The sequence below is a fragment of the Lissotriton vulgaris genome, chromosome 1_1 (genome assembly GCF_964263255.1).
Source record: "Lissotriton vulgaris chromosome 1_1, aLisVul1.2, whole genome shotgun sequence".
Lineage (NCBI taxonomy): Eukaryota > Metazoa > Chordata > Amphibia > Caudata > Salamandridae > Lissotriton > Lissotriton vulgaris.
In genome coordinates, this window is record NC_141685.1 from 234,198,043 (window position 1) to 234,220,736 (window position 22,694).

At 43.5% G+C, this 22,694-nt stretch overlaps 8 non-coding genes across 8 annotated transcripts; all 8 read right to left on the reverse strand.

Annotated features, from left to right (window-relative positions):
* Window positions 1–641: 641 nt before the first annotated feature.
* On the reverse strand, window positions 642–714 carry TRNAK-CUU (transfer RNA lysine (anticodon CUU)). The gene has a single exon. It is a non-coding gene; the product is annotated as a tRNA-Lys (tRNA).
* A 2,465-nt stretch (window positions 715–3,179) lies between these two features.
* Window positions 3,180–3,252, reverse strand: TRNAA-AGC (transfer RNA alanine (anticodon AGC)). The gene has a single exon. It is a non-coding gene; the product is annotated as a tRNA-Ala (tRNA).
* Window positions 3,253–11,747: 8,495 nt separating this feature from the next.
* TRNAK-CUU (transfer RNA lysine (anticodon CUU)) lies at window positions 11,748–11,820 on the reverse strand. Its single transcript has one exon. It is a non-coding gene; the product is annotated as a tRNA-Lys (tRNA).
* Window positions 11,821–14,064: 2,244 nt separating this feature from the next.
* TRNAA-AGC (transfer RNA alanine (anticodon AGC)) lies at window positions 14,065–14,137 on the reverse strand. Its single transcript has one exon. It is a non-coding gene; the product is annotated as a tRNA-Ala (tRNA).
* A 978-nt stretch (window positions 14,138–15,115) lies between these two features.
* TRNAA-AGC (transfer RNA alanine (anticodon AGC)) lies at window positions 15,116–15,188 on the reverse strand. The gene has a single exon. It is a non-coding gene; the product is annotated as a tRNA-Ala (tRNA).
* Window positions 15,189–18,068: 2,880 nt separating this feature from the next.
* Window positions 18,069–18,141, reverse strand: TRNAA-AGC (transfer RNA alanine (anticodon AGC)). The gene has a single exon. It is a non-coding gene; the product is annotated as a tRNA-Ala (tRNA).
* Window positions 18,142–19,743: 1,602 nt separating this feature from the next.
* Window positions 19,744–19,816, reverse strand: TRNAK-CUU (transfer RNA lysine (anticodon CUU)). The gene has a single exon. It is a non-coding gene; the product is annotated as a tRNA-Lys (tRNA).
* Window positions 19,817–22,060: 2,244 nt separating this feature from the next.
* Window positions 22,061–22,133, reverse strand: TRNAA-AGC (transfer RNA alanine (anticodon AGC)). Its single transcript has one exon. It is a non-coding gene; the product is annotated as a tRNA-Ala (tRNA).
* Between the last annotated feature and the right edge of the window lie 561 nt (window positions 22,134–22,694).

A 22,694-nucleotide genomic window follows, 5' to 3' on the forward strand; every position in this document is an offset into this window, starting at 1 on the left:
ATAATGGAGAATGCGGGCATCGAGCCCGCTACATCTCGCATGCTAAGCGAGCGCTTTACTATTTGAGCTAATTCCCCTGTGTGTTTAATCTGCATAACATGAAAAAAGTAACCTTACTGCGTTCCACACTTTATTTGAAGTCCAATTGCCCATAACAGTGTTCAGTTCACTCCTAAATTATGCCTTACCTCCACTTATGGGATGTTTTACAGTTCAGGTTGGCCTGTTTACTACTCGAATATGAGTGATATTGCGCGGTGTTCATCTAGACTCATACCCTAGCTAATCTTGAAGTTAAATTTCCCACCAATGAGAAACCAAGGGAGATACCATTTCTGATAGTTATTGCATGTCTAATGCAAGAATATTCACCAGATTATGAGAGTCAATGCAATAATCCAGCAAAAATTACTCATTTTCGTCCAACGTGGGGCTCGAACCCACGACCCTGAGATTAAGAGTCTCATGCTCTACCGACTGAGCTAGCTGGGCTCCCACTTCAAGATGGTATGCAGACTAATCATTTTTTATGAAGGAAATCCATTCCTGGACAATTTTTGGGAGTTATTGCAGGTCTAATGCAAGATTAATCTCCATATTATGAGAGTCAATGCAATATTCAGGAAAAAATTACTCGTTTTCGCCCAACGTGGGGCTCGAACCCACGACCCTGAGATTAAGAGTCTCATGCTCTACCAACTGAGCTAGCCGGGCTCCCTCCTTAAGACAGTATGCAGACCAATCCCTTTTTGTGAAAAAAATCAAATCCTGGATATTCCTCTACTCTTGTTTTGCAAGGAAAGCCAGATTTATACATCCTTCAGAGGACAGAGTGTCAAAACAAATAAGAGAAAATGAAAACGGAAGTTGTGAGAACTTCATTTTGAGATTGCATAGGAATTCAAATTCCTCTCACATGCTAAAGAATACCTGAACCCTTTTGATTAAACCACTTTAGTTGTTATAATGAGACCATATTTGAAAGCCATCTGTGATTTTTCTGTTCTTACTCTGCAATGACCTTGGCAATGACAAGTTAAAAATAAAATGTATGCAAATTTTATAATGGAGAATGCGGGCATCGATCCCTCTACCTCTCGCATGCTAAGCGAGCGCTCTACCATTTGAGCTAATTCCCCTGTGTGTTTAATCTGCATAACATGAAAAAAGTAACCTCACTGCCTTCCACACTTTATTTGAAGTCCAATTGCCCATAACAGTGTTCAGTTCACTCCTAAATTATGCCTTACCTCCACTTATGGGATGTTTTACAGTTCAGGTTGGCCTGTTTACTACTCGAATATGAGTGATATTGCGCGGTGTTCATCTAGACTCATACCCTAGCTAATCTTGAAGTTAAATTTCCCACCAATGAGAAACCAAGGGAGATACCATTTCTGATAGTTATTGCATGTCTAATGCAAGAATATTCACCAGATTATGAGAGTCAATGCAATAATCCAGCAAAAATTTCTCATTTTCGTCCAATGTGGGGCTCGAACCCACGACCCTGATATTAAGAGTCTCATGCTCTACCGACTGAGCTAGCTGGGCTCCCACTTCAAGATGGTATGCAGACTAATCATTTTTTATGAAGGAAATCCATTCCTGGACAATTTTTGGGAGTTATTGCAGGTCTAATGCAAGATTAATCTCCATATTATGAGAGTCAATGCAATATTCAGGAAAAAATTACTCGTTTTCGCCCAACGTGGGGCTCGAACCCACGACCCTGAGATTAAGAGTCTCATGCTCTACCGACTGAGCTAGCCGGGCTCCCTCCTTAAGACAGTATGCAGACCAATCCCTTTTTGTGAAAAAAATCAAATCCTGGATATTCCTCTACTCTTGTTTTGCAAGGAAAGCCAGATTTATACATCCTTCAGAGGACAGAGTGTCAAAAAAAATAAGAGAAAATGAAAATGGAAGTTGTGAGAACTTCATTTTGAGATTGCATAAGAATTCAAATTCCTCTCACATGCTAAGGAATACCTGAACCCTTTTGATTAAACCACTTTAGTTGTTATAATGAGACCATATTTGAAAGCCATCTGTGATTTTTCTGTTCTTACTCTGCAATGACCATGGGCAATGACAAGTTAAAAATAAAATGTATGCAAATTTTATAATGGAGAATGCGGGCATCGATCCCGCTACCTCTCGCATGCTAAGCGAGCACTCTACCATTTGAGCTAATTCCCCTGTGTGTTTAATCTGCATAACATGAAAAAAGTAACCTCACTGCCTTCCACACTTTATTTGAAGTCCAATTGCCCATAACAGTGTTCAGTTCACTCCTAACTTATGCCTTACCTCCACTTATGGGATGTTTTACAGTTCAGGTTGGCCTGTTTACTACTCGAATATGAGTGATATTGTGGTGTGTTCATCTAGACTCATACTCTACCTAATCTTGAAGTTAAATTTCCCACCAATGAGAAACCAAGGGAGATACCATTTTTGATAGTTATTGCATGTCTAATGCAAGAATAATCACCAGATTATGAGAGTCCAGCAAAAATTACTCATTTTCGCCCAACGTGGAGCTCGAACCCACGACCCTGAGATTAAAAGTCTCATGCTCTACCGACTGAGCTAGCCCGGCTCCCACTTCAAGATGGTATGCAGACTAATCATTTTTTATGAAGGAAATCCAGTCCTGGACAATTTTTGGGAGTTATCGCAGGTCTAATGCAAGAATAATCTCCATATTATGAGAGTCAATGCAATATTCAGGCAAAAATTACTCGTTTTCGCCCAACGTGGGGCTCGAACCCACGACCCTGAGATTAAGAGTCTCATGCTCTACCGACTGAGCTAGCCGGGCTCCCTCCTTAAGACAGTATGCAGACCAATCCCTTTTTGTGAAAAAAATCAAATCCTGGATATTCCTCTACTCTTGTTTTGCAAGGAAAGCCAGATTTATACATCCTTCAGAGGACAGAGTGTCAAAAAAAATAAGAGAAAATGAAAACGGAAGTTGTGAGAACTTCATTTTGAGATTGCATAAGAATTCAAATTCCTCTCACATGCTAAAGAATACCTGAACCCTTTTGATTAAACCACTTTAGTTGTTATAATGAGACCATATTTGAAAGCCATCTGTGATTTTTCTGTTCTTACTCTGCAATGACCTTGGCAATGACAAGTTAAAAATAAAATGTATGCAAATTTTATAATGGAGAATGCGGGCATCGATCCCGCTACCTCTCGCATGCTAAGCGAGCGCTCTACCATTTGAGCTAATTCCCCTGCGTGTTTAATCTGCATAACATGAAAAAAGTAACCTCACTGCCTTCCACACTTTATATGGCTGAGATACCCGCCACCCCCTCTCAACACAATCCCCAAAAGGAGGGAAACCGGAAACAGTTCTTAAAGTTTTTGGATGTGGGATGGAGTGACCATCCCGGCCGTATTTATTAAAACAAAAAATTAAACCATTAAACGTTTTCATGTTATGTACAATTTCATTATCACATTACGATGTTTGGCTAACCTTAACATAATCTCTAATACAGAGGTTCTCCTAGCCGAACTAGCATCCTACAAAAACATTCTCTAAGAACACTGAAATTGTACATCCTAACGTTTAAGGGCCAACGGCAAGGTCATAACCGGTGTCAAGATCCCTAACCAGACTTACCCCTCCCACTTGGGAGGGGCGACAGCACAGAGGCTTACCTCAAGTGCAACTACTAACAATTTCCCTTGACTTGACGGGGGCACTTAAGACTCGACGCCATTTAAAGGTCGTTCGAACACTTGTGTGTGGTATCTAGAAGGTATCGTTGACCTCTCCCCACCCCACACAACTTACCGCATCTGCCGTCGCAGATGACCCTGGCCCCGGGAAATTCCCCAGGAGGGGGCTGTAACCCCTCCTACAAAGGAAGGGGCCTTGACCGCCTTTCCTTTACTTCCGGCGACCCGCCCTTAGACGGGACCGCCTCCCCACTGAGGGGCCAATGGCCACCTCTCCCGAGCGCTCCCATCCGTGTTGGGTGACGCCCACTCATAGGGATCTACCAATTAGTGCTCACCGATCATGACCTTACCGCCTACCAAAAAATTAAATACGACAATACTGAAACCTATGAAAACATTGGTCACTACGACCGAAAGAGCATGCTAGAAATGCAACACTACATTAACTTATTTTAATCGTAACAACCTAGACTGTATTCACCATACTTTATTATGATTAACCACAAACTGATACTGTCACAGCCTATAAATGAAATGGAAAAACCAACTTATAACTTCACTTTATTGCACAACAACTTGCTGTCCTCAGGGGCTGGTGGGTGGGTCAAAATTGGCTCTTCGTTCCGTCCCGAGCTCACGTGTAGCGAGGAGGTGCAGCTTCGGAGCACAAGAACAAGAGGACGTCTTCTGGTCTTGCGCCTTCTTTTATCCGTCTTCAGGGCGGGCGAAAACCCGCCCCTGCCCGCCCCGAGGGCGTGGCTGGCTGCGTCGGTGTCTAGGCCAGCCCACTATAGGGCGGGAAAAAGCGCGCCCCGGCTACGCCGCTTCGGGCATACCAGCCGAGACGCGCCTCCCGCCCAAAAATGGCTTCCCGGGGGGATCGAGGCACTCAGCCATACGTTCGGGGGGACCGAGTGGTCGCCCCTTTCCATATGGCTGAGATACCCGCCACCCCCTCTCAACACAATCCCCAAAAGGAGGGAAACCGGAAACAGTTCTTAAAGTTTTTGGATGTGGGATGGAGTGACCATCCCGGCCGTATTTATTAAAACAAAAAATTAAACCATTAAACGTTTTCATGTTATGTACAATTTCATTATCACATTACGATGTTTGGCTAACCTTAACATAATCTCTAATACAGAGGTTCTCCTAGCCGAACTAGCATCCTACAAAAACATTCTCTAAGAACACTGAAATTGTACATCCTAACGTTTAAGGGCCAACGGCAAGGTCATAACCGGTGTCAAGATCCCTAACCAGACTTACCCCTCCCACTTGGGAGGGGCGACAGCACAGAGGCTTACCTCAAGTGCAACTACTAACAATTTCCCTTGACTTGACGGGGGCACTTAAGACTCGACGCCATTTAAAGGTCGTTCGAACACTTGTGTGTGGTATCTAGAAGGTATCGTTGACCTCTCCCCACCCCACACAACTTACCGCATCTGCCGTCGCAGATGACCCTGGCCCCGGGAAATTCCCCAGGAGGGGGCTGTAACCCCTCCTACAAAGGAAGGGGCCTTGACCGCCTTTCCTTTACTTCCGGCGACCCGCCCTTAGACGGGACCGCCTCCCCACTGAGGGGCCAATGGCCACCTCTCCCGAGCGCTCCCATCCGTGTTGGGTGACGCCCACTCATAGGGATCTACCAATTAGTGCTCACCGATCATGACCTTACCGCCACAGGTCCGGATAGTTGACCGGCTATCCGGACCCCCCACAAAACTCCTACCTAAAGGTCATGTTTCAAAGATTTTAACCAGGCTAGGAAGTCTCCTATGAGTAACTCATTCCCCGCCCTCGACAAATGCACACCATCCCCCAGATACATACTGTCATCATTAATACAATTATGCGAGATCGAATGCAATGCCTTGGAACGGAACAACCTACTCACTTTGTTATTCAATTTTTTAACAGAATGATTCAAAGCAGGGATCGAGATAGCCCCCCGCCACACTTTTCGTGGGATCATATGAGACCATGCGATTAGGCACCCCGGAACTCTCCTCGCTAACCAACTTACCGTGGAAAGCATAGCCTCCAGGAGAAGTCGTCTACCGGTGGTGACCAAATCATTGCCCCCCAAATGCACTATGACTATGGACGGCGGTGACCTCATCCGCTCTAACAAGCCCTCAAAATATTCCTGAAACTGGTCAATACAGAGACCGCCCCTTCCGTAGAAGGACACTCTGTACCCGTATTCCTCAGGTACGTGAACCATGTCACCTGCTTTGAATACGTCTGCAGCCCGTCTCACGTATGAGTGGCCCACGACCCAAACCTCCTTCCTCACAGCCGGTGACGTGCGACCGCTGACCTGGTGTTGGGTCGACTGCTCAGTCTGCCCTGCCGCGTAGGCTTGCGCAACTGAAAACAAACAAAAGACAAGAGGCGTGAGTACATGATTACAGCTTCACAACATGTGCAATCGCACGTACCTCTTATAACAATTGGAGGACCAGCGCCCCACACGTTTCACTTGTTCTATATTAAGACCTCTGGCTGTAGCTTCAGTGGCAGCCCCTATACGAAAGGAGTGGGTCCCAAATTCGCCCGGGTCCAAGCCCGCTGCGGCAATGGCCATTGCAAGCACCCGTTGAAACTGAAACCTCGTCAGCGGGGTGGCGTCTGCATGCCTCAACAATGTCCCCCCCCATGATGCCACCCTTCGTGCTAGGTAATCTTCTAAGCACTGTACCGGACACATGGATGAGTCGGGGTTCCTGCGGATGATCGTGCAGTCCCCTCTCCCATCTTGATCAGTCTTGGACCTGAGAAAGGAGACAATCATCGCATCACCCCTGATCTGGACATGCTCCCTGCACAAGCCCCCCGTCACGTCCCGTTTGTTCCTTGCAACCAGCTCACTAACTCTCATAGCCCCGTGAAATGCCAGCGTAAATGCGGTCCGGAACAAACAGGTCTCGAACGGGGACGAGCATGTGTTCGGGAGCGTGACCAGTAACTGGGACAATCTGTCTAGACCTATCGGTCGTCGTACGTCTACTCTGCGACCCTCTAGACGTTGCCACCCACGTAGCGCTTTCTGTACCGTGAAAGACGCTGTTGGGTCCAGGATGCCATGGGCCCTGGCAACAAAGGAAATGGCGGCACGATGCCTTTGGGCCGTAGCCACCGATTTCCCAGCCCTACGTAAGGACATCAGAAAAAGTACTACCAACTCCTCCTGACCCCAAAGTCCTCCTTTCTCTGCCCCCAAAAAGGCTAAATAGGCCTGGAACGCCCCTTCATATGCCTTCCTTGTCCTGGGTGCTAGACTCTCTCCCACGAGGTGACGAAGTTCGGGGCACCGAGAGACCAGAGAGCTTCGGGGAAGGGTGCCGGCTCCGGGTCCGCTGAAGGAAGGAAACCCGAGAAAGCCTGCATGTGAAAACGAGACAGTGCATCAGCAGGCTGATTCATCACCCCTGGGACATGTTTTGCTCTGAATACCACGTTGAGTTGCATACACAGTAAGACAATTTCTTTGAGGAGCCTCAAAATCAATTTACAACGGGCTGCCTGACTATTGATGCATTCTACCACGGTCATATTGTCGGACCAGAACACAACAGAATGATCTCTGAACCCTTCTGGCCAGGTTCTCAGGGCCACCAGAATGGGAAATAGTTCAAGGAAAGCGATGTTACTTGTCAGCCCCTTCTCGTGCCACCCTAGGGGCCACTTTTGTGCCGACCATTTTGTGCCGAAGATGGCGCCAAAACCTATGCTTCCTGCTGAATCTGTCCATAGCCCAAGCTCTTCAGAGGAGACGGCTGGCTTGTTCCAGACGACCCGGCCATTGAAGTCCGCCAAGAATGCTAACCAAATCCGCATGTCCTGGCGGACCTCAGCCGATAACCTTGTGCGATGATGACCCTCCTTTAAGCCAACCATCGCTTGGGCAATTGAGCGGGAAAAGGGGCGAGCCATTGGTATCACCCTCAAGGCAAAGTTCAACTTTCCCACTAACTGTTGCAACTGATGCAGTGTAACTTTGGATGCATTCAAACATACTTGGAGGGCTGCCCTGAATTTCGACACTTTGCTAGCTGGTAAACGGAAGCACCCCTCCCTTGAGTCCAACTCGATCCCCAAAAACTCGAGGCAAGTCGTGGGACCCATAGTTTTACCTGGTGCCAATGGCACGCCAAGATGATCCATTAACACACAGAATTCTGCTAAGGCCCGGGCACATTCGGGATTACCGGCGGGGCCAAGGAACAGAAAATCGTCAAGGTAGTGCATTACATTTCGGAAACCCGTTTTCTTAGTGAACACCCATTGCAGGAAAGTACTGAATTGCTCAAAGTAAGCACATGATATAGAGCATCCCATTGGCATACACCTATCCATGTAAAATGACCCCTGGAACCCGAATCCCAGAAGACGCTGATCGTCTGGGTGTACCGGAAGCAACCGGAACGCTGACTCGATATCAGATTTCGCCATCAACGTCCCGTGCCCCAGGCGATTCAAGATGGCTACCGCCTCATCAAAAGATGCGTATCGCACCGAACAAACTTCTGGCTCAATTGCGTCGTTCACCGAAAGACCATATGGAGCCGATAGATTATGAATCAAACGAAACTCACCCGGGTCCTTCTTGGGGACCACCCCTAACGGAGAACAAACGAAATCCGGTACCGGGGGTTCACTAAACGGGCCGGCGACCCGTCCCCGGCTAACCTCTTTCTGAATTTTTTCTTGCACTACAGATGCATGTTGTAAAACGGAAAGTTGATTTTTGCACATCCCTACACCCTGAAAGTCCCCTACCGGGATGCGGAAACCATGTGTAAAACCGTTCCGCAGCACCCCGGCAGAAGTACGATCCGGGTATTCGCTGAGCCAGGGAATCATTGCCAAGGTATCAATCGGGGTTGGTAAAGGCGCCCCTCGGCCTAGCTTAGACCTGTTTGGCGCCTCCCTTACCCCCATTCTCACTCGTTCTGGCTCTGCACGATGACTCAGGATGGGACGACCCACACGTACTACACTCATGTTTGAATTTACACGATCCCGGAGGCCTGGTACATTTCCCCTTGTTGAAATTAAAACAGAAACCCTTTCTCCCTGTATTGCCTGCGGGCCTCGACTGGTCGTCGGTGCTCGTACTTGGTCGAAAGGGCGTCCCCACATTTTGGCGGGAGTAATCGACAACAGTGCTCCCTAACAATGGCATTCTTAACATCCCCGATTCTTTCATTTTATCCCATGTTAAAGAATCGTAACAATCCCAAGTCAAACTCTTGTTATGTTCCTTTTCTTTCCTGAACAAATTGTCATAACAAAACCAATGGTTACCTTGATACGCTGTCGAGTAACCCATAATTCGTGATTGATAAACGGGAAACTCAGGAAGCAAATCGGGCTTACGTTCCCCCAAAATCGATGTGAAAATACCCCATGCATTGCCCCAGTTGCCAATGTTCTCATTTACCTTAAAGGCGGCCATCTTTGCGCGCCAAACACTCGGATGCATTAAGTCCTTCTGACTTTTCACATGCTCCACATCATAATGATCAACAAGCAGGGAAAAAATATTCACGTACTCCCCCGCCCAGATCTTTTCCTTTATAGCTAAAGGCACATGTTGTCCTAATCTCTCTCTACGAGAGGGTGCTGACTCGTCCCTTGCAATCGGCAATGGCCGCTTACCTGCACCGGACGCAGCTTCTGCCGCTTGCGGCTTGTCTATCCCCGCCAACGGCGTAGCCACTCTAGCTGCCTCTTTCTTCTCACGAAGCCCTTTTATCAGCGCCTGTGCCTCGGCAGCCGTGGCGCCATCACTACTATCCCCCAACCACGCTGCTAGCTGTGCTGCCAGCTCGGGGGGCATGTCTTCCTTGGATGTCGGGGTGACGACAACGGGGATTGGATTCCCCTCCATCGGTACTGGGGTCGGCGCCTCGAGCGGGGCAGAGGGAACCGGGACGGCCCCACCGGCTGGAACCTTTCTCGGCCTCTTAGGTCTCCCCCCAGCCGGCGGAGTGCCCGAACCCTCCTCCCCATCTCGCTCCGCCAACCGTTTCTTTATGTCGGACACTTCTTTGCAAAGGGCCCGCACCATCTGGTCGGTCGTCATTCTCTTTGCGCCTTTCTTGGGCATCTCTCCGAGGAAGTATCTAGAAGACAAAGAAAAAGATCAAAACGCTCAAAATTGGCTCTTCGTTCCGTCCCGAGCTCACGTGTAGCGAGGAGGTGCAGCTTCGGAGCACAAGAACAAGAGGACGTCTTCTGGTCTTGCGCCTTCTTTTATCCGTCTTCAGGGCGGGCGAAAACCCGCCCCTGCCCGCCCCGAGGGCGTGGCTGGCTGCGTCGGTGTCTAGGCCAGCCCACTATAGGGCGGGAAAAAGCGCGCCCCGGCTACGCCGCTTCGGGCATACCAGCCGAGACGCGCCTCCCGCCCAAAAATGGCTTCCCGGGGGGATCGAGGCACTCAGCCATACGTTCGGGGGGACCGAGTGGTCGCCCCTTTCCATTTGAAGTCCAATTGCCCATAACAGTGTTCAGTTCACTCCTAACTTATGCCTTACCTCCACTTATGGGATGTTTTACTGTTCAGGTTGGCCTGTTTACTACTCGAATATGAGTGATATTGTGGTGTGTTCATCTAGACTCATACCCTATCTAATCTTGAAGTTAAATTTCCCACCAATGAGAAACCAAGGGAGATACCATTTTTGATAGTTATTGCATGTCTAATGCAAGAATAATCACCAGATTATGAGAGTCCAGCAAAAATTACTCATTTTCGCCCAACGTGAGGCTCGAACCCACGACCCTGAGATTAAGAGTCTCATGCTCTACCGACTGAGCTAGCCGGGCTCCAACTTCAAGATGGTATGCAGACTAATCATTTTTTATGAAGGAAATCCATTCCTGGACAATTTTTGGGAGTTATTGCAGGTCTAATGCAAGATTAATCTCCATATTATGAGAGTCAATGCAGTATTCAGGCAAAAATTACTCGTTTTCGCCCAACGTGGAGCTCGAACCCACGACCCTGAGATTAAGAGTCTCATGCTCTACCGACTGAGCTAGCCGGGCTCCCTCCTTAAGACAGTATGCAGACCAATCCCTTTTTGTGAAGAAAATCAAATCCTGGATATTCCTCTACTCTTGTTTTGCAAGGAAAGCCAGATTTATACATCCTTCAGAGGACAGAGTGTCAAAACAAATAAGAGAAAATGAAAATGGAAGTTGTGAGAACTTCATTTTCAGATTGCATAAGAATTCAAATTCCTCTCACATGCTAAAGAATACCTGAACCCTTTTGATTAAACCACTTTAGTTGTTATAATGAGACCATATTTGAAAGCCATCTGTGATTTTTCTGTTCTTACTCTGCAATGACAAGTTAAAAATAAAATGTATGCAAATTTTATAATGGAGAATGCGGGCATCGAGCCCGCTACATCTCGCATGCTAAGCGAGCGCTTTACTATTTGAGCTAATTCCCCTGTGTGTTTAATCTGCATAACATGAAAAAAGTAACCTTACTGCGTTCCACACTTTATTTGAAGTCCAATTGCCCATAACAGTGTTCAGTTCACTCCTAAATTATGCCTTACCTCCACTTATGGGATGTTTTACAGTTCAGGTTGGCCTGTTTACTACTCGAATATGAGTGATATTGCGCGGTGTTCATCTAGACTCATACCCTAGCTAATCTTGAAGTTAAATTTCCCACCAATGAGAAACCAAGGGAGATACCATTTCTGATAGTTATTGCATGTCTAATGCAAGAATATTCACCAGATTATGAGAGTCAATGCAATAATCCAGCAAAAATTACTCATTTTCGTCCAACGTGGGGCTCGAACCCACGACCCTGAGATTAAGAGTCTCATGCTCTACCGACTGAGCTAGCTGGGCTCCCACTTCAAGATGGTATGCAGACTAATCATTTTTTATGAAGGAAATCCATTCCTGGACAATTTTTGGGAGTTATTGCAGGTCTAATGCAAGATTAATCTCCATATTATGAGAGTCAATGCAATATTCAGGAAAAAATTACTCGTTTTCGCCCAACGTGGGGCTCGAACCCACGACCCTGAGATTAAGAGTCTCATGCTCTACCAACTGAGCTAGCCGGGCTCCCTCCTTAAGACAGTATGCAGACCAATCCCTTTTTGTGAAAAAAATCAAATCCTGGATATTCCTCTACTCTTGTTTTGCAAGGAAAGCCAGATTTATACATCCTTCAGAGGACAGAGTGTCAAAACAAATAAGAGAAAATGAAAACGGAAGTTGTGAGAACTTCATTTTGAGATTGCATAGGAATTCAAATTCCTCTCACATGCTAAAGAATACCTGAACCCTTTTGATTAAACCACTTTAGTTGTTATAATGAGACCATATTTGAAAGCCATCTGTGATTTTTCTGTTCTTACTCTGCAATGACCTTGGCAATGACAAGTTAAAAATAAAATGTATGCAAATTTTATAATGGAGAATGCGGGCATCGATCCCTCTACCTCTCGCATGCTAAGCGAGCGCTCTACCATTTGAGCTAATTCCCCTGTGTGTTTAATCTGCATAACATGAAAAAAGTAACCTCACTGCCTTCCACACTTTATTTGAAGTCCAATTGCCCATAACAGTGTTCAGTTCACTCCTAACTTATGCCTTACCTCCACTTATGGGATGTTTTACAGTTCAGGTTGGCCTATTTACTACTCGAATATGAGTGATATTGTGGTGTGTTCATCTAGACTCATACTCTACCTAATCTTGAAGTTAAATTTCCCACCAATGAGAAACCAAGGGAGATACAATTTTTGATAGTTATTGCATGTCTAATGCAAGAATAATCACAAGATTATGAGAGTCCAGCAAAAATTACTCATTTTCGCCCAACGTGAGGCTCGAACCCAAGACCCTGAGATTAAGAGTCTCATGCTCTACCGACTGAGCTAGCCGGGCTCCCACTTCAAGATGGTATGCAGACTAATCATTTTTTATGAAGGAAATCCATTCCTGGACAATTTTTGGGAGTTATTGCAGGTCTAATGCAAGATTAATCTCCATATTATGAGAGTCAATGCAGTATTCAGGCAAAAATTACTCGTTTTCGCCCAACGTGGAGCTCGAACCCACGACCCTGAGATTAAGAGTCTCATGCTCTACCGACTGAGCTAGCCGGGCTCCCTCCTTAAGACAGTATGCAGACCAATCCCTTTTTGTGAAGAAAATCAAATCCTGGATATTCCTCTACTCTTGTTTTGCAAGGAAAGCCAGATTTATACATCCTTCAGAGGACAGAGTGTCAAAAAAAATAAGAGAAAATTAAAATGGAAGTTGTGAGAACTTCATTTTGAGATTGCATAAGAATTCAAATTCCTCTCACATGCTAAAGAATACCTGAACCCTTTTGATTAAACCACTTTAGTTGTTATAATGAGACCATATTTGAAAGCCATCTGTGATTTTTCTGTTCTTACTCTGCAATGACCTTGGCAATGACAAGTTAAAAATAAAATGTATGCAAATTTTATAATGGAGAATGCGGGCATCGAGCCCGCTACCTCTCGCATGCTAAGCGAGCGCTTTACTATTTGAGCTAATTCCCCTGTGTGTTTAATCTGCATAACATGAAAAAAGTAACCTTACTGCGTTCCACACTTTATTTGAAGTCCAATTGCCCATAACAGTGTTCAGTTCACTCCTAACTTATGCCTTACCTCCACTTATGGGATGTTTTACAGTTCAGGTTGGCCTGTTTACTACTCGAATATGAGTGATATTGCGCTGTGTTCATCTAGACTCATACCCTAGCTAATCTTGAAGTTAAATTTCCCACCAATGAGAAACCAAGGGAGATACCATTTCTGATAGTTATTGCATGTCTAATGCAAGAATATTCACCAGATTATGAGAGTCAATGCAATAATCCAGCAAAAATTACTCGTTTTCGCCCAACGTGGGGCTCGAACCCACGACCCTGAGATTAAGAGTCTCATGCTCTACCGACTGAGCTAGCCGGGCTCCCTCCTTAAGACAGTATGCAGACCAATCCCTTTTTGTGAAAAAAATCAAATCCTGGATATTCCTCTACTCTTGTTTTGCAAGGAAAGCCAGATTTATACATCCTTCAGAGGACAGAGTGTCAAAAAAAAATAAGAGAAAATGAAAACGGAAGTTGTGAGAACTTCATTTTGAGATTGCATAAAAATTCAAATTCCTCTCACATGCTAAAGAATACCTGAACCCTTTTGATTAAACCACTTTAGTTGTTATAATGAGACCATATTTGAAAGCCATCTGTGATTTTTCTGTTCTTACTCTGCAATGACCATGGGCAATGACAAGTTAAAAATAAAATGTATGCAAATTTTATAATGGAGAATGCGGGCATCGATCCCGCTACCTCTCGCATGCTAAGCGAGCGCTCTACCATTTGAGCTAATTCCCCTGTGTGTTTAATCTGCATAACATGAAAAAAGTAACCTCACTGCCTTCCACACTTTATTTGAAGTCCAATTGCCCATAACAGTGTTCAGTTCACTCCTAACTTATGCCTTACCTCCACTTATGGGATGTTTTACTGTTCAGGTTGGCCTGTTTACTACTCGAATATGAGTGATATTGTGGTGTGTTCATCTAGACTCATACCCTATCTAATCTTGAAGTTAAATTTCCCACCAATGAGAAACCAAGGGAGATACCATTTTTGATAGTTATTGCATGTCTAATGCAAGAATAATCACCAGATTATGAGAGTCCAGCAAAAATTACTCATTTTCGCCCAACGTGAGGCTCGAACCCACGACCCTGAGATTAAGAGTCTCATGCTCTACCGACTGAGCTAGCCGGGCTCCAACTTCAAGATGGTATGCAGACTAATCATTTTTTATGAAGGAAATCCATTCCTGGACAATTTTTGGGAGTTATTGCAGGTCTAATGCAAGATTAATCTCCATATTATGAGAGTCAATGCAGTATTCAGGCAAAAATTACTCGTTTTCGCCCAACGTGGAGCTCGAACCCACGACCCTGAGATTAAGAGTCTCATGCTCTACCGACTGAGCTAGCCGGGCTCCCTCCTTAAGACAGTATGCAGACCAATCCCTTTTTGTGAAGAAAATCAAATCCTGGATATTCCTCTACTCTTGTTTTGCAAGGAAAGCCAGATTTATACATCCTTCAGAGGACAGAGTGTCAAAAAAAATAAGAGAAAATGAAAATGGAAGTTGTGAGAACTTCATTTTGAGATTGCATAAGAATTCAAATTCCTCTCACATGCTAAAGAATACCTGAACCCTTTTGATTAAACCACTTTAGTTGTTATAATGAGACCATATTTGAAAGCCATCTGTGATTTTTCTGTTCTTACTCTGCAATGACCATGGGCAATGACAAGTTAAAAATAAAATGTATGCAAATTTTATAATGGAGAATGCGGGCATCGATCCCGCTACCTCTCGCATGCTAAGCGAGCGCTCTACCATTTGAGCTAATTCCCCTGTGTGTTTAATCTGCATAACATGAAAAAAGTAACCTTACTGCGTTCCACACTTTATTTGAAGTCCAATTGCCCATAACAGTGTTCAGTTCACTCCTAACTTATGCCTTACCTCCACTTATGGGATGTTTTACAGTTCAGGTTGGTCTGTTTACTACTCGAATATGAGTGATATTGCGCTGTGTTCATCTAGACTCATACCCTAGCTAATCTTGAAGTTAAATTTCCCACCAATGAGAAACCAAGGGAGATACCATTTCTGATAGTTATTGCATGTCTAATGCAAGAATATTCACCAGATTATGAGAGTCAATGCAATAATCCAGCAAAAATTACTCATTTTCGCCCAACGTGGGGCTCGAACCCACGACCCTGAGATTAAGAGTCTCATGCTCTACCGACTGAGCTAGCCGGGCTCCCTCCTTAAGACAGTATGCAGACCTATCCCTTTTTGTGAAAAAAATCAAATCCTGGATATTCCTCTACTCTTGTTTTGCAAGGAAAGCCAGATTTATACATCCTTCAGAGGACAGAGTGTCAAAAAAAATAAGAGAAAATGAAAACGGAAGTTGTGAGAACTTCATTTTGAGATTGCATAGGAATTCAAATTCCTCTCACATGCTAAAGAATACCTGAACCCTTTTGATTAAACCACTTTAGTTGTTATAATGAGACCATATTTGAAAGCCATCTGTGATTTTTCGGTTCTTACTCTGCAATGACCTTGGCAATGACAAGTTAAAAATAAAATGTATGCAAATTTTATAATGGAGAATGCGGGCATCGATCCCTCTACCTCTCGCATGCTAAGCGAGCGCTCTACCATTTGAGCTAATTCCCCTGTGTGTTTAATCTGCATAACATGAAAAAAGTAACCTCACTGCCTTCCACACTTTATTTGAAGTCCAATTGCCCATAACAGTGTTCAGTTCACTCCTAAATTATGCCTTACCTCCACTTATGGGATGTTTTACAGTTCAGGTTGGCCTGTTTACTACTCGAATATGAGTGATATTGCGCGGTGTTCATCTAGACTCATACCCTAGCTAATCTTGAAGTTAAATTTCCCACCAATGAGAAACCAAGGGAGATACCATTTCTGATAGTTATTGCATGTCTAATGCAAGAATATTCACCAGATTATGAGAGTCAATGCAATAATCCAGCAAAAATTTCTCATTTTCGTCCAATGTGGGGCTCGAACCCACGACCCTGATATTAAGAGTCTCATGCTCTACCGACTGAGCTAGCTGGGCTCCCACTTCAAGATGGTATGCAGACTAATCATTTTTTATGAAGGAAATCCATTCCTGGACAATTTTTGGGAGTTATTGCAGGTCTAATGCAAGATTAATCTCCATATTATGAGAGTCAATGCAATATTCAGGAAAAAATTACTCGTTTTCGCCCAACGTGGGGCTCGAACCCACGACCCTGAGATTAAGAGTCTCATGCTCTACCGACTGAGCTAGCCGGGCTCCCTCCTTAAGACAGTATGCAGACCAATCCCTTTTTGTGAAAAAAATCAAATCCTGGATATTCCTCTACTCTTGTTTTGCAAGGAAAGCCAGATTTATACATCCTTCAGAGGACAGAGTGTCAAAAAAAATAAGAGAAAATGAAAATGGAAGTTGTGAGAACTTCATTTTGAGATTGCATAAGAATTCAAATTCCTCTCACATGCTAAGGAATACCTGAACCCTTTTGATTAAACCACTTTAGTTGTTATAATGAGACCATATTTGAAAGCCATCTGTGATTTTTCTGTTCTTACTCTGCAATGACCATGGGCAATGACAAGTTAAAAATAAAATGTATGCAAATTTTATAATGGAGAATGCGGGCATCGATCCCGCTACCTCTCGCATGCTAAGCGAGCACTCTACCATTTGAGCTAATTCCCCTGTGTGTTTAATCTGCATAACATGAAAAAAGTAACCTCACTGCCTTCCACACTTTATTTGAAGTCCAATTGCCCATAACAGTGTTCAGTTCACTCCTAACTTATGCCTTACCTCCACTTATGGGATGTTTTACAGTTCAGGTTGGCCTGTTTACTACTCGAATATGAGTGATATTGTGGTGTGTTCATCTAGACTCATACTCTACCTAATCTTGAAGTTAAATTTCCCACCAATGAGAAACCAAGGGAGATACCATTTTTGATAGTTATTGCATGTCTAATGCAAGAATAATCACCAGATTATGAGAGTCCAGCAAAAATTACTCATTTTCGCCCAACGTGGAGCTCGAACCCACGACCCTGAGATTAAAAGTCTCATGCTCTACCGACTGAGCTAGCCCGGCTCCCACTTCAAGATGGTATGCAGACTAATCATTTTTTATGAAGGAAATCCAGTCCTGGACAATTTTTGGGAGTTATCGCAGGTCTAATGCAAGAATAATCTCCATATTATGAGAGTCAATGCAATATTCAGGCAAAAATTACTCGTTTTCGCCCAACGTGGGGCTCGAACCCACGACCCTGAGATTAAGAGTCTCATGCTCTACCGACTGAGCTAGCCGGGCTCCCTCCTTAAGACAGTATGCAGACCAATCCCTTTTTGTGAAAAAAATCAAATCCTGGATATTCCTCTACTCTTGTTTTGCAAGGAAAGCCAGATTTATACATCCTTCAGAGGACAGAGTGTCAAAAAAAATAAGAGAAAATGAAAACGGAAGTTGTGAGAACTTCATTTTGAGATTGCATAAGAATTCAAATTCCTCTCACATGCTAAAGAATACCTGAACCCTTTTGATTAAACCACTTTAGTTGTTATAATGAGACCATATTTGAAAGCCATCTGTGATTTTTCTGTTCTTACTCTGCAATGACCTTGGCAATGACAAGTTAAAAATAAAATGTATGCAAATTTTATAATGGAGAATGCGGGCATCGATCCCGCTACCTCTCGCATGCTAAGCGAGCGCTCTACCATTTGAGCTAATTCCCCTGCGTGTTTAATCTGCATAACATGAAAAAAGTAACCTCACTGCCTTCCACACTTTATTTGAAGTCCAATTGCCCATAACAGTGTTCAGTTCACTCCTAACTTATGCCTTACCTCCACTTATGGGATGTTTTACTGTTCAGGTTGGCCTGTTTACTACTCGAATATGAGTGATATTGTGGTGTGTTCATCTAGACTCATACCCTATCTAATCTTGAAGTTAAATTTCCCACCAATGAGAAACCAAGGGAGATACCATTTTTGATAGTTATTGCATGTCTAATGCAAGAATAATCACCAGATTATGAGAGTCCAGCAAAAATTACTCATTTTCGCCCAACGTGAGGCTCGAACCCACGACCCTGAGATTAAGAGTCTCATGCTCTACCGACTGAGCTAGCCGGGCTCCAACTTCAAGATGGTATGCAGACTAATCATTTTTTATGAAGGAAATCCATTCCTGGACAATTTTTGGGAGTTATTGCAGGTCTAATGCAAGATTAATCTCCATATTATGAGAGTCAATGCAGTATTCAGGCAAAAATTACTCGTTTTCGCCCAACGTGGAGCTCGAACCCACGACCCTGAGATTAAGAGTCTCATGCTCTACCGACTGAGCTAGCCGGGCTCCCTCCTTAAGACAGTATGCAGACCAATCCCTTTTTGTGAAGAAAATCAAATCCTGGATATTCCTCTACTCTTGTTTTGCAAGGAAAGCCAGATTTATACATCCTTCAGAGGACAGAGTGTCAAAACAAATAAGAGAAAATGAAAATGGAAGTTGTGAGAACTTCATTTTCAGATTGCATAAGAATTCAAATTCCTCTCACATGCTAAAGAATACCTGAACCCTTTTGATTAAACCACTTTAGTTGTTATAATGAGACCATATTTGAAAGCCATCTGTGATTTTTCTGTTCTTACTCTGCAATGACGAGTTAAAAATAAAATGTATGCAAATTTTATAATGGAGAATGCGGGCATCGAGCCCGCTACATCTCGCATGCTAAGCGAGCGCTTTACTATTTGAGCTAATTCCCCTGTGTGTTTAATCTGCATAACATGAAAAAAGTAACCTTACTGCGTTCCACACTTTATTTGAAGTCCAATTGCCCATAACAGTGTTCAGTTCACTCCTAAATTATGCCTTACCTCCACTTATGGGATGTTTTACAGTTCAGGTTGGCCTGTTTACTACTCGAATATGAGTGATATTGCGCGGTGTTCATCTAGACTCATACCCTAGCTAATCTTGAAGTTAAATTTCCCACCAATGAGAAACCAAGGGAGATACCATTTCTGATAGTTATTGCATGTCTAATGCAAGAATATTCACCAGATTATGAGAGTCAATGCAATAATCCAGCAAAAATTACTCATTTTCGTCCAACGTGGGGCTCGAACCCACGACCCTGAGATTAAGAGTCTCATGCTCTACCGACTGAGCTAGCTGGGCTCCCACTTCAAGATGGTATGCAGACTAATCATTTTTTATGAAGGAAATCCATTCCTGGACAATTTTTGGGAGTTATTGCAGGTCTAATGCAAGATTAATCTCCATATTATGAGAGTCAATGCAATATTCAGGAAAAAATTACTCGTTTTCGCCCAACGTGGGGCTCGAACCCACGACCCTGAGATTAAGAGTCTCATGCTCTACCAACTGAGCTAGCCGGGCTCCCTCCTTAAGACAGTATGCAGACCAATCCCTTTTTGTGAAAAAAATCAAATCCTGGATATTCCTCTACTCTTGTTTTGCAAGGAAAGCCAGATTTATACATCCTTCAGAGGACAGAGTGTCAAAACAAATAAGAGAAAATGAAAACGGAAGTTGTGAGAACTTCATTTTGAGATTGCATAGGAATTCAAATTCCTCTCACATGCTAAAGAATACCTGAACCCTTTTGATTAAACCACTTTAGTTGTTATAATGAGACCATATTTGAAAGCCATCTGTGATTTTTCTGTTCTTACTCTGCAATGACCTTGGCAATGACAAGTTAAAAATAAAATGTATGCAAATTTTATAATGGAGAATGCGGGCATCGATCCCTCTACCTCTCGCATGCTAAGCGAGCGCTCTACCATTTGAGCTAATTCCCCTGTGTGTTTAATCTGCATAACATGAAAAAAGTAACCTCACTGCCTTCCACACTTTATTTGAAGTCCAATTGCCCATAACAGTGTTCAGTTCACTCCTAACTTATGCCTTACCTCCACTTATGGGATGTTTTACAGTTCAGGTTGGCCTATTTACTACTCGAATATGAGTGATATTGTGGTGTGTTCATCTAGACTCATACTCTACCTAATCTTGAAGTTAAATTTCCCACCAATGAGAAACCAAGGGAGATACAATTTTTGATAGTTATTGCATGTCTAATGCAAGAATAATCACAAGATTATGAGAGTCCAGCAAAAATTACTCATTTTCGCCCAACGTGAGGCTCGAACCCAAGACCCTGAGATTAAGAGTCTCATGCTCTACCGACTGAGCTAGCCGGGCTCCCACTTCAAGATGGTATGCAGACTAATCATTTTTTATGAAGGAAATCCATTCCTGGACAATTTTTGGGAGTTATTGCAGGTCTAATGCAAGATTAATCTCCATATTATGAGAGTCAATGCAGTATTCAGGCAAAAATTACTCGTTTTCGCCCAACGTGGAGCTCGAACCCACGACCCTGAGATTAAGAGTCTCATGCTCTACCGACTGAGCTAGCCGGGCTCCCTCCTTAAGACAGTATGCAGACCAATCCCTTTTTGTGAAGAAAATCAAATCCTGGATATTCCTCTACTCTTGTTTTGCAAGGAAAGCCAGATTTATACATCCTTCAGAGGACAGAGTGTCAAAAAAAATAAGAGAAAATTAAAATGGAAGTTGTGAGAACTTCATTTTGAGATTGCATAAGAATTCAAATTCCTCTCACATGCTAAAGAATACCTGAACCCTTTTGATTAAACCACTTTAGTTGTTATAATGAGACCATATTTGAAAGCCATCTGTGATTTTTCTGTTCTTACTCTGCAATGACCTTGGCAATGACAAGTTAAAAATAAAATGTATGCAAATTTTATAATGGAGAATGCGGGCATCGAGCCCGCTACCTCTCGCATGCTAAGCGAGCGCTTTACTATTTGAGCTAATTCCCCTGTGTGTTTAATCTGCATAACATGAAAAAAGTAACCTTACTGCGTTCCACACTTTATTTGAAGTCCAATTGCCCATAACAGTGTTCAGTTCACTCCTAACTTATGCCTTACCTCCACTTATGGGATGTTTTACAGTTCAGGTTGGCCTGTTTACTACTCGAATATGAGTGATATTGCGCTGTGTTCATCTAGACTCATACCCTAGCTAATCTTGAAGTTAAATTTCCCACCAATGAGAAACCAAGGGAGATACCATTTCTGATAGTTATTGCATGTCTAATGCAAGAATATTCACCAGATTATGAGAGTCAATGCAATAATCCAGCAAAAATTACTCGTTTTCGCCCAACGTGGGGCTCGAACCCACGACCCTGAGATTAAGAGTCTCATGCTCTACCGACTGAGCTAGCCGGGCTCCCTCCTTAAGACAGTATGCAGACCAATCCCTTTTTGTGAAAAAAATCAAATCCTGGATATTCCTCTACTCTTGTTTTGCAAGGAAAGCCAGATTTATACATCCTTCAGAGGACAGAGTGTCAAAAAAAAATAAGAGAAAATGAAAACGGAAGTTGTGAGAACTTCATTTTGAGATTGCATAAAAATTCAAATTCCTCTCACATGCTAAAGAATACCTGAACCCTTTTGATTAAACCACTTTAGTTGTTATAATGAGACCATATTTGAAAGCCATCTGTGATTTTTCTGTTCTTACTCTGCAATGACCATGGGCAATGACAAGTTAAAAATAAAATGTATGCAAATTTTATAATGGAGAATGCGGGCATCGATCCCGCTACCTCTCGCATGCTAAGCGAGCGCTCTACCATTTGAGCTAATTCCCCTGTGTGTTTAATCTGCATAACATGAAAAAAGTAACCTCACTGCCTTCCACACTTTATTTGAAGTCCAATTGCCCATAACAGTGTTCAGTTCACTCCTAACTTATGCCTTACCTCCACTTATGGGATGTTTTACTGTTCAGGTTGGCCTGTTTACTACTCGAATATGAGTGATATTGTGGTGTGTTCATCTAGACTCATACCCTATCTAATCTTGAAGTTAAATTTCCCACCAATGAGAAACCAAGGGAGATACCATTTTTGATAGTTATTGCATGTCTAATGCAAGAATAAGCACCAGATTATGAGAGTCCAGCAAAAATTACTCATTTTCGCCCAACGTGAGGCTCGAACCCACGACCCTGAGATTAAGAGTCTCATGCTCTACCGACTGAGCTAGCCGGGCTCCAACTTCAAGATGGTATGCAGACTAATCATTTTTTATGAAGGAAATCCATTCCTGGACAATTTTTGGGAGTTATTGCAGGTCTAATGCAAGATTAATCTCCATATTATGAGAGTCAATGCAGTATTCAGGCAAAAATTACTCGTTTTCGCCCAACG